The 12,500-nt window shown below is 44.9% G+C and overlaps 1 protein-coding gene across 1 annotated transcript in view; it reads right to left on the bottom strand.

The window, feature by feature from the left end:
* The window catches only part of LOC309491546 (voltage-dependent T-type calcium channel subunit alpha-1I-like), a 58,397-nt gene that overhangs the window by 18,487 nt on the left and 27,410 nt on the right, over nucleotides 1-12,500 (bottom strand). The gene's annotated exons all lie outside the window — the stretch shown is intronic.

Here is a 12,500-nt window from a genome sequence, read left to right as displayed (position 1 = left end):
CCATGCAAATAAGTGCATATTTAATTAGCTAATGCCTCATTTGCATATTTAGACATTGCATTTCAGATAACTTTCCTAAAATTTTTAATGTATTCAGTCAACTGTGGAAATCGTCTCAGGTTACGTATGTAACCCTGGTTCCCTGAGAGGGAACGAGACGCTGCGTCGAGACGCGGTGGGAACGCCCTGCGTGATTGCGTCGTGAAGCACGTGTATAATCAGTCCAATGGAAAGACGAGACGTCATAGGCGGGTGACGTCATCGACCAGGAAGCTATAAAGCACCCCTGAGACAGACCGCGACAGCTTCTGAAAGCCGAAGCAAGTCGATCACAGGCATGCAGGGAGTATGGCAAGGCGACGCAGCGTCTCGTTCCCTCTCAGGGAACCAGGGTTACATACGTAACCTGAGACGTTCCCTTTCAAGGGAACTCGAGCTGCGTCGAGACGCGGTGGGAACCCTATACCCACTACGCCATATGACAAATGCCTGTTCTGTATGAAGACCATGTGCACACTAGGAAACAAGCACCCTAGGCCCTGGAGTGGAGCCTAGGTCCAAGTCATAAATCTAACAAATGTAAGTGGTGAGGACCAGCCTGCCGCATTACAGATGTCATAGAGTGAAACTCCTGATAATAAAGCCTTAGAGGCAGCCATACTCCTGGTAGAATGGGCCGGGACAGCCAAAGGTGAAGGCTGTCCGGCCGCTTCATAAGCAAGTGAGATAGCCTCAACTACTCACTTGCTCATTATCTGTTTAGATGCAGGGCAACCTATCTTAGGTAACCCGAAGCAGACAAATAACTGCTCTTATATATATGCCACAGGGCAGCTCTGTGGACATAAGCATCCAAAAGCCCGGACAGGGCAAAACAGATTAAGTTCTTCCTGATCTGGCTTGTATTAAGGTGGAGGACAGAAGGCCTGCAGCACAAATGACCCACAAATTTAATAGGGGCCTAGGAATACAACCCGGCAAGGGGTGAGGAAAGACTATCACCATACCAGGTGCAAATCCAAGTACGTGCAGGCCTCAGCCTCAAGTACCACGGAGAAGATGAAATAAGGATCTCTCCTCAGAGATAACCCAGCAAAGAAACATTCATTGCAGAAATCAAGTACTGTACTGTTGTGAATTTGGCCTTTTTCTTTAATTTTATTTCTTTCTTTATTTTTCCCTTATATACTGTGTACTACATATCCCACAATCCCAAGTAAATTACACTACTAAATTGAGTACACTACATTACCCATACACCCCCTGGTTAAGGTCTATAAGTAGGCCTCACTTCCTTCCTTTGTTCTTTTGCATTGGTGAGGTGTGGGTGTTTGAATGGAGACCCAACCATGTCCTTTGAGTCCTTTTCCTTAAGATGCGTTAAGTAAGTTTGTTTTTGCCAATTGTATTGTTTGAATTTATTTATTTATTTCAATTGTTTGGTTTGAGTATATGTTATGTTTGATGAATTATATGAGTTTGATTTCCTTTATTGTATCGTTTGTAGTGACTTAAAACCATCTTTGTACATCCAATCCATCCTGTCCATCTGTTGGCGTCTGTCTATTTACAACGTGTGAATCTGCAATCCATGATCTTTATGCCATGTGAATTACCCAAGACTTAATCATCTTGAACTGAGAATAAAAGAGAGCAAAGGACTGGTATTTGTCCCGTGTTTTGATTAGACACGCCATCAAGTTTCTACACTCTGACGAACTTTGGATATATTTAACATCTGATATCCAACAAATGGTCCTTCGAGCCGGAGGTAGAAATTTGGTGGAATGGATTACCATGCAAGACCTGCAATCCGGCGCAGCCTAAGAAGGAGAAGACCTCCTGCCCGTTTTGCTGACTGTATGGTGAGAGAACGTGCTCCTTCTCCCCCTCCCTCACCAACACTATTTGTAAGTGATCATCACCAAACCCAGTATGGAAATCCATCTTCTCTAAGATCTGCACCATGCTCATCTGCTCATCGTGAACAGTCTCAACATGATTTACTCGATATGGATATTAAACAAGAAATACTTGGACTTAAGGGTATGCTTGGTGAGATGATGTCTAGAATGTCACAGTTAGTTGTTTCTTCTAAACATTCTGAATTTTCTGAGTCTTTTGATGATGCTTCTGATGATGATGAAAATGCCTTTGCTAATGCATCTATTGTTCAAGAATTGTGTGCATGTATTAAGAAAGCTGAACAGAAATCAACTTGTGAGAAATGTAATTCCTCAACTGTTCCTTCATCGCTTCCATTGAGTAGGCCTAGTTCTTTGCCTCTTCCTCCTTCTTCACTGTTACGTAGTCCACCCCAACATATGCACACACATGATATAACATCGCAACCACAATCAAGTAGTACGTTACAACCTTCTTTTATTCCATTGGTTCCTGAGCCTTCTAATAGTCATTCCCCTCAAGTGCAAACACCACCAGTGTTGGTACAACCACCCGGTACACCACAGCCTGGATTACCATGTAGTCCTTTTTCCCCTTACATGGCTCATACTCAGTTATCCTCACAAGTAACATCAGCACAATTACCACCAGCACGATTACCACCTCAGCCTCAGTATGCTGTTTCCCAGTATTCATGGCCATTAGGACCAGCTTCTAGCTTGGCGATTCCTTATGTATCCTCAGCTAATGTAGGTCCTCATATTCAATCACAGTCTGTAGGTCAGATAGGGAATCCTGTTGTACAACATCCTGCCCCGTACATTCAACCAATTGTTCCCACTACTCAAACAACCGCAATTCCATTTCCTCATCCTTATCCATATTCTCAGCCATATTATGCTTCATATTCTGTTCCTTCCTATCCTACTTCTCGTGTTCAGGGACCTTCCTTTCCTTTCTTGGTGAATGACGACCCCCAAGAATTTGCAATGTTGCAGTTAGCCTTGACAAATTTGTTGTCACCCCATGAGCCAGAACATTACAAATTCCATATCTTGCTGGATCATTTAAGATTTTCTCCAGCTCGTGATCTAGCTCTAGCTTATGCTAATGATCCTAGGCCTTACAGTATGGCTCTTTTGGCACTACAGCAGAAATATGGGCAACCTCATCAACTAGTTTTGAGAGAAATTAAAGCCATTCTAGCTCTCCCCAGGGTGAGACCAGGTGACAGCAGAGCATTTAGTAGCTTCGCACTAAAGGTTCGAGCTTTGGTTGGCATGCTCCAATCTTTGGACCAAGACCAAGTTAAATCCGAATTATCCTGCGCTTCTCATGTACAGCAACTACTCAGTAAACTGCCTACAGAGCATGTGACCAACTTTGCCCGTTATGTCCGTACGATCCTAAAGGGTTCAAAGCTACAACCTGATTAACTTTTCCGCCTGGCTCCAAGAAGAGGCTGAGTGCCAAGCAATGGCTGACCAGGTTAGTGACTTTCCAAAACCACTCTTGAGTAAACCTCAATCAAAGTCCTACGTTAACACTCGAACAGTCTTGTACGGAGTCAACGGTAATTCTGATGTGCCAAGATCCGCAAATAAGAAACCCCAGAATTTGAGAGATGGAGAATTGAGTTCCAAGTATTCATGCGCATATTGTTCCAGTAGAGATCATTTCATTGGCCTGTGCCCCTCTTTTAGATCTCTAGAAGACGCCAGGAAGGATGTATGGATTAGAGAGAACAAAAGAAGCTGGAGATGTGGGCTTAATCATCTAGCTGTCAACTGTGACTTGAAAAAACCCTGTCCACAGTGCAAAGGCAGACATCTTGGTATCCTTCATGGAGTTAATTGTCGTGATCAGGATAACGGTACATTCTATCTTAGTCGCCTTGGAGGTTCTGGCAAGGTACTGCTTAAAGTTGTTGAAGTACTTCTCCATTATAAAGGCAGATCCTTGCAAACCTATGCCATCCTGGATGATGGATCAGAACGTACCATGTTGCTACCTCAAGCATCTGATTATTTGGGCCTCAACGGAGTAACTGAGTCCCTGATTGTTAGAACTGTACGTCAAGATACTCTTGCACTTGAAGGCTTTTCTGTAACCTTTGAAATATCCTCCATGGCCAATCCAGAAAAGAAGTATTCCATTTCCAATGCCTTTTCTGCTGCCAGATTGGGACTGGCAGAACAGACTTATCCTGTTGAGATCTTGCAGAGACGTTTCAGACATCTTCGAGACTTACCCCTTCCAGCCTTTGCTAATGTCCAACCACTTATTCTTATCGGTGCAGACTACCCACACCTGATAAATCCAATTGATCAGGTGTATTTCGGGCCTCCTAAATCCCCAGCTGCAATTCAGACCAGGTTAGGCTGGGTACTTCAAGGCCCAATACCGATTCCTAACACTGATGAGATGCAGTGTCTTTTTACCATCGCTAATCCACTAGAAGAACTTCGCCATGATGTAGAGAAATTATGGAAAGTAGACATCCTTCCTTTCAGAAATGAGAAAGTCATTACCAGATCCAAGCAGGACCAAGAAGCTATGGACTTGTTGGCCTCCAAGTCTAAAAGAGTTGATGTAGATGGCGTGCAAAGATATGCCACTCCATTATTGCGTGTTGCCTCCGCCATGAGGTTACGAGCCTCACCAAATGCAGTTATGTCTTCCCTCAGATGTATCGAGCGACGCCTCCAAAGAGATCCTAAAACTGCTGCTGTGTATGACCAAGAAATTGCTAAGTTGGAGGAGTCCGGTTATGTTTCCAAAGTGGAACTTTCTCATGACTCATCCAATGAATCATGGTATATTCCTCATCATATTGTGGAGCATAATGGAAAAAAAAGAATAGTCTTCAATTGCTCCTATCAATATAAAGGTGTGTCACTTAACAGTCAACTTCTTCCTGGTCCACAACTGGGCCCTTCCTTACTTGGTGTCTTACTCCGGTTTCGTCAGTGCCCAGTGGCAATTAGTGGGGACATAAAATCCATGTTCCATCAAGTAAGGTTACTCCCAGAAGACCGTTCTCTTGTACGCTTTCTGTGGCGCAATATGCAGAGGTCAAATCCACCTGACATCTACGAATGGCAAGTTTTGCCCTTTGGCACAGTATGTAGTCCATGTTGCGCAATATATGCTCTACAAAGGCATGTCCATGATCACCAAGAAGGATATGAAGATATTGTGAATTCTGTACTTCAGTCATTCTATGTTGACAACTGTTTAGAGAGTTTTCCAAATGTGCAAACTGCTAAGAACTTCCTAGACAGAATGCGTTCTTTACTGATGAGTGGAGGATTTGAAATCAGACAGTGGGCAAGTAACCAGCCTGATGTTGTCAGACATCTTCCTCCTGAAGCCAGGTCTGAGAGTGCTGAACTGTGGATCAATCAAGATCGTTTGGATCCTAAAGAAGGAGCTCTGGGTCTGAGCTGGCACTGTCCCTCTGATTCATTAGGGTATCGATCCCGAACTGTGGAGTATAAAACCACAACCCTGCGCAATATATATAAAGTCCTCGCCAGTCAGTATGATCCCTTAGGTTACATAACCCCCTTTACAACTCGAGCTAAAGTCATCATACAACAATGCTGGATGAAGTCCCGGGGCTGGGATGATCCCCTTATGCCAGATCCTATTCAACAGGCCTGGAAGGCTTGGGAAACTGAGCTCCCTGACCTGTCATTGATACAGCTTCCTCGTTGTTATTTAACTTTACCTTCCAACCAAATTACATCCAGAGAGTTGCATATTTTTTGCGATGCTTCAGAGAGCGCATATGGGTCAGTAGCCTATTTGCGAATGGAAACTGACAAGGGTGTGGTACATACTTCATTCATCATGGCAAGATCTCGAGTTGCACCTAAAAGGCAAATATCCATCCCTCGTCTTGAACTTTGTGCTGCTCTAACAGGTGCACAGCTTTGTAAACTCCTGCAGAATGAATTGACTTATCCTTTGACAAATATTGTCCTATGGTCCGATTCGACAACTGTCTTGTCTTGGCTGCACTCCCTCTCCTGTCGCTACAAAGTTTTTGTAGCTTACAGAGTCACTGAAATCCTGGAACTCACTGATCCCTCTTCTTGGAGGTATATTCCTTCTGCACAGAATCCAGCAGATGACATTACAAGAGGTAAAACTGTTGTTGAGCTAGCCAAACTTGATCATAGATGGCGACAAGGTCCAATGTTTCTGAAATTTCCTCCAAATGAATGGCCCAAAAATCTAGTATCCAGATCTGCTAGTCCTGATCCTGAGCTCCGCAAACCACTCTTTTGTGGCTTAACACAATTGGATGATTTTGTACTCCCAGATCCTTCCTGTTTCAAATCATGGTCAGAGCTACAGTTTGCAACAAATGAGTTACTGCAACGACATAGGGAGGACCCCTGTGACGCCTCTTCAGTTCAAAACCTTCTTTTGAGACAAGCCCAGCAACAAAGCTTTCCCTCTGAGTACCAGTGTTTGAAGGAAGGAAAGCCCATTGAACCTCAGAGTTGTCTCCTTACACTTTCTCCTGAATTCAATGAAGAAACAGGACTTATTGTAGTGGGTGGTAAGCTCAGACGTGTAGAGGATATGGAACCTGGAATGGTTCACCCAATCGTCCTCGACCCCAAACATCCATTATCCCATTTAATTATCAAGGACTGCGACGAGAAACTTTTCCACCCTGGTCCAGAGAGAGTTTTCTCAGAACTTCGGCGCAATTACTGGATAATTAGAGGGAGACAAGCCGTAAAAAAACATCAGTGGTCTTGTTTACAATGTAGGAAGTGGAGAGCTAAACCATCTATTCCTCAAATGTCTGATCTTCCACTCTCCAAGCTCCGGTTGTTTAAACCTCCCTTTTGGTCCACAGGAATGGACTGTTTTGGTCCCTTCCATGTCAATATTGGCCGTAGAACTGAGAAGAGATGGGGCATTCTGTTTAAGTGCCAGACTACTCGATGTCTGCATCTTGATTTGTTGAGCAGTTTAAATGTGGACAGCTTTCTAATGGCCCTACGCCGCTTTATATCCAGGAGAGGTAAGCCATATGAGATTTTTTGTGATCAAGGAAGTAATTTCCGTGGAGCTGCAAGAGAATTAAAAGAAGCTTTCCAGAACCTTACCACTGAGTTACAAGTCAAGTTGGAAAATCAGCAAATTAAATTCAAGTTTAATCCACCACAAGCCCCTCATTTTGGGGGGTCATGGGAAAGAGAGGTCCGTTCAGTTAAAACAGCTTTGCGGGTGGTACTTGGCAGTCAAACCGTATCAGAGGAAGTCCTATGGACCGTTTTGACAGAAGTTGAAGGAGTGTTAAACTCGAAGCCACTTGGTTACGCCTCTTCAAACATTTTAGACCTTGACCCCATCACTCCAAATCTCCTCCTCATGGGGCGGCGAGATTCTTCTCTACCTCGGGTGATTTATGCCAACACTAAGCTCCTTGGCCGCAGATCTTGGCGCCACAGCCAGGTCCTCGTTGACCAGTTTTGAACCTCCTTTATCCGAAATTATTTACCAAGTCAGCAGCTCCGTCAAAAATGGAATCGAGAACAGCCTAATCTAAATGACTCTGCTGTCGTGTTAGTAGTTGATTCTCAACTTCCAAGAGCATCATGGCCCATTGGCAGGGTAGTACGTCTCCTACCTAGTCAGGATGGGCGTGTCAGAGTAGCTGAGATTGTTATTAATGGAAAAACGTATGTACGTCCAGTTGCTAAGTTGATTCCATTACCTGAAATAGATGAGTAATAGCAAATACATCACTGTATTTGGGGGCGGCTGTTGTGAATTTGGCCTTTTTCTTTAATTTTCTTTCTTTCTTTATTTTTCCCTTATATACTGTGTACTACATATCCCACAATCCCAAGTAAATTACACTACTAAATTGAGTACACTACATTACCCATACACCCCCTGGTTAAGGTCTATAAGTAGGCCTCACTTCCTTCCTTTGTTCTTTTGCATTGGTGAGGTGTGGGTGTTTGAATGGAGACCCAACCATGTCCTTTGAGTCCTTTTGCTTAAGATGCGTTAAGTAAGTTTGTTTTTGCCAATTGTATTGTTTGAATTTATTTATTTATTTCAATTGTTTGGTTTGAGTATATGTTATGTTTGATGAATTATATGAGTTTGATTTCCTTTATTGTATCGTTTGTAGTGACTTAAAACCATCTTTGTACATCCAATCCATGCTGTCCATCTGTTGGCGTCTGTCTATTTACAACGTGTGAATCTGCAATCCATGATCTTTATGCCATGTGAATTACCCAAGACTTAATCATCTTGAACTGAGAATAAAAGAGAGCAAAGGACTGGTATTTGTCCCGTGTTTTGATTAGACACGCCATCAAGTTTCTACACTCTGACGAACTTTGGATATATTTAACATCTGATATCCAACAGTACCATAGGGCAGATAGCAAGATTCAGAAGGCATTCTCCGCACCAGGCAGAGAACAGTTTCCATTTCAATGCATATTCAGTCTTCTCGTGGAGGGAGCTCTAGACTGGAGTATGGTCTCCACGACCTCAGTCGAGAGACCTGAATCTATGAGCTGGGCCCCCTCAGAGACCGAGCCCACAGTATCCATAACTCTAGATGAGAGTAACTCCCGGGAGCAAAGATATCGGGAAATGCGTACAGGTGTAGCCTCAACCACACCTAATACGTTGCATCCAGTTCAAGCAGAGCTGGATGCATCAGGGAGAACCAAATGGGGCAATGCGTTGTATAAACGATGTGAAAGGTAGATTTGAGTTTTGACCGAAGTTCTCCTAAAGGAGCTCCACCACCTCTGGGTGAAGTCTCCATTCCCCGGGCCTCAGCCCCTGCCTCAACAGGATATCTGCTCTGATATACGAAACCATCAGTGTTTTATCCGGAAGGACAAGCACATGGTGACCTCTCGGGTCTGACAGGAAGTATTGAGATTCTCGGAATACCACCGTCACTTCTAGCCAATTATGTGCCAAAGGAAGATGGTCCTGCCAAAGACCCTTCGCCGAGCGACCACTCATGATCTCCCCCCACTTGTGAGGGAAGTATCCGTCGATAGCATTATGCATCGACAAGAAGCTCCCAACACTGGGCCTGGGCGAGGAACCAAGGTTCTTCCACATGACCGAGGCACGTAGGCATAGCCGCGTGACCCTGATCATGCGAAAATGGATTTCCCCTCGGAGAAAACCCCTTTGTCCTGAGCCACCACTGCAGGGGTCTCACGTACAGAAGGCCAAAAGTAATTACGTTGGACGCAGCTGCCATGAGACCCAACAGTCTAAAACTGTTACACAGTGAGTGACTGGCCTAGTTTTACCCCATCTACGGCGAAGCCGCAACCCCAACATCTTTAAATGAGACAGAACGACATCTCGATGCCGAACTGCCATCTGCTCAGATTGAGCTAGGATCAACCAATCGTCGATAAAGTATAATACGCGAATGCCCTGGAGTCTCAGAGGAGCCAGAGCTGCATCAACGCATATTGTAAAGGTGCGGGGTGATAAAAAAGGCCAAATGGAAGAACCCGATACTGGTATGCTTCGCCCCCGAAAGCAAACCTCAGGAACCTCCTGTGATGAGGATGGATAGATAAGTAAGTGTCCTTCAAGTCTATTGTGACAAACCAGTCCTCGGACTGAATCTGTGACACAATCATTTTAGTGTAAGCATACTTTGACCTTGAGATTCTGAAACCTGCTGTTTAATTGACGCAGGTCTAGAATAGGACGCAACCCCTCATCCTCTTTCGGAACAATGAAGTAACGGCTGTAAAACCCTGACTGTCTGCTGGGAGGAGAAACCCCTTCTATAGCTCCTTTTGCAGAAGTGTCAGTACTTCCTGCTCCATAACCAGAGCCTGCTCGGGGTCTACCACTGTGGGGAGGACCTCTAGAAATCTGGGCGGATGAGAACCGAACTGAATTCTGAAACCCTTTTCTATAGTGTGCAGGACCCACTGAGAAATATGTGGCAGTAGTTTCCACGCTGCCAGAAATTCTACTAGGGGAACCAGTCTCTCGAGACTGGCCTCTGGATTTGGTTGAACAGTCACTTTGGTGCCCTGAAGCGGCAAACCGGCAGGGAACAACCGAACTGACCATTCTACGCCCCTCCTCGGAGGATCGTATGGGGACGCTGACACTTCGGTGCCCTGAACGGAGAACCGGCAGGGAACAACCGAACTGGCAGCGCTGTGACCCTCCTCAGAGAGTCGCACCCCAGAGGGTGCCTAGGAGAAACGATTTCTCAAAACCGTCCCTGCCCCGGAGGAACCTTCAGAAGCCTGATAGCCTCAGCGTCAGGACTTCTTGTCTAAGTTTTATTAGAGATAACGACAGTCCTCAGATCTTGCCTACCTCTAACTAGCTTTGTTCCTACGACCCTCCTCGGAGGATCGTTGGAAAAAGCAGGCACCTCAGTGCCCTGAAACGGCGAACCGGCAGGGAAACCGAACTGACTGCTCTACGTCCCTCCTCGGAGGATCGTTTGGGGACGCTGACACCTCGGTGTCCTGAAACGGAGAACCGGCAGGAAAACCGAACAGCCAGCGTTGCGACCCTCCTCAGAGAGTCGCACCCCAGAGGGCGCCGAGGAGAAACGATTTCTCAAAACCGTCCCTACCCCGGAGGGGACCACCCTCAGAAGCCTGCAGCTTCTGCGTCAGGGCTTCTTCCATTTTTAGCTATTTTAGAGATAAAACAGTCCTCAGATCTTGCATATCTCTAACTGGCTAGACTGTGACCGCCACCCAGGTCCCCATCGATTGTGGATGAGCCCGAATGGCGAATCTTTGTTTTGCCGCACTCTATGCTGCGAGGAGCTTAAGTATGCTGAGACTGCTCCCACCCAGCAGTCTCAGGAACGTTAGATCGGTGAGGAAGAAACCTTTGGAACGCCGCTGAAGAGTTTATTTCTTCGTTTTTTTTGAAAGCGGAGCGTCCAGAAGAAAAGACATATTTTATCTTAATTTTTCTTTACATCAGAAAAACTATATATATATAAATAAATATATCACTCCGTGGCCACCAGCAGGAAACAACCGAACTGGCAGCGCTGCGACCCTCCTCAGAGAGTCGTCACCCAGAGGACGCCGAGGAGAAACGATTTCTCGAAACCGTCCCTCCCCGGTATAGTTTATCTGTTGCGCGACGCAATTCTCGAATAGCGTCATTCTTTTATTTATTTTTTTGCTGTTACATCCTCACATTCATCCATGCTTATATACTTTACCTACCAGTGCTGCCTAATAATATTTATCTATTATTTATGGTGGCTGGTGGGTAACGTCGGGGTTATGATGACGCCAACACGGGAGAGAGATAGCTCTCTTTAACCCGAGGCACTGTCATACCATGATACTTAATACCCATAACATTACTATAGTAGAAGTTTAGGGATAAAACACATAAACAGAAACCGGTTTATTCCACGATCTCGACACCTCAGTGTGGAGATAGGGAAAAAACGGCACTCCCCGACGAGGAGGCTGAGATATAGAGTTTTCCTTGTATTTTCACTCTCATATATGTTCGGCTGGCCAGTAATATTTAACTTAGCAACAGCACTATATAAAACCTCCTTTTATAAGCTCCTCTTTATTCAACAGAGTTATGAGCTGACTTATTTATTATTTATTGAAAACTCATAAACATCTGCCTTATTTTGATATTTTTTTCTTTTATTTATTTATTTATTTTTTAAACACTAACGATACCAATTCCTCGGAATTGGAAATCGCAGCATGAGTGCCTCATCCCAGGGAGGAGAAACCGCAGAGCATGCTTCTCCCCGAGATGCCCGTCGACGCCGTGCCTCGGCAGCAGCGGGACCCGCGCCACGGGGCGCGCGCACCGAAACGTCCTCCTCGAAGAACGGCCGGCGGGAGCGGAGCGTCCTCACGGACAGCTTCTCGCAATGCTCACAGTCAGCCCCCTCGAGAACTGACTGTTGGCATGCTCCACTCCCAAACAAGCAACACAAAGCTGAAGTGTGTGTCCCCACCCGTGATATAACGTGGGGATGGAACAACACAACGCTTGCTTGCTCTTTTTTGCCATAATATATATATATATATATATATTGCAACTTGACAGACAACGATAAATATGACAAGGACAGAATACACAGATCGCTTGCTGAAGGCACAGAAGCTGTCGCGGTCTGTCTCAGGGGTGCTTTATAGCTTCCTGGTCGATGACGTCAACCGCCTATGACGTCTCGTCTTTCCATTGGACTGATTATACACGTGCTTCACGACGCAATCACGCAGGGCGTTCCCACCGCGTCTCGACGCAGCTCGAGTTCCCTTGAAAGGGAAATGGTAATTTCTATTAGTTACATTTTTTACACTATTTATATTTGGTGTCTTGTCTTAATTCGGCATGATTTATTGTGAAAATAATTCATCATTGCAATCTTTTCAGGCATTTATCAAGCAGCACACACTGAAATATATTACTCCTGTTTGACAAAAGAAAGAAAAGTTACACTTTATTTCAATAATCCACTTTAGATAGTCTACTAACTATAAGTAACTCTGCAACTACATGTCAGCTAACTCTCATTAGAGATCAAACAATAT

Source organism: Leuciscus leuciscus, assembly GCF_965113295.1.
Source record: "Leuciscus leuciscus genome assembly, contig: HAP1_SCAFFOLD_343, whole genome shotgun sequence".
Classification (NCBI taxonomy): domain Eukaryota; kingdom Metazoa; phylum Chordata; class Actinopteri; order Cypriniformes; family Leuciscidae; genus Leuciscus; species Leuciscus leuciscus.
The sequence above is the reverse complement of the archived record's forward strand: the minus strand, read 5'-3'. Positions and strand labels throughout refer to the sequence as shown.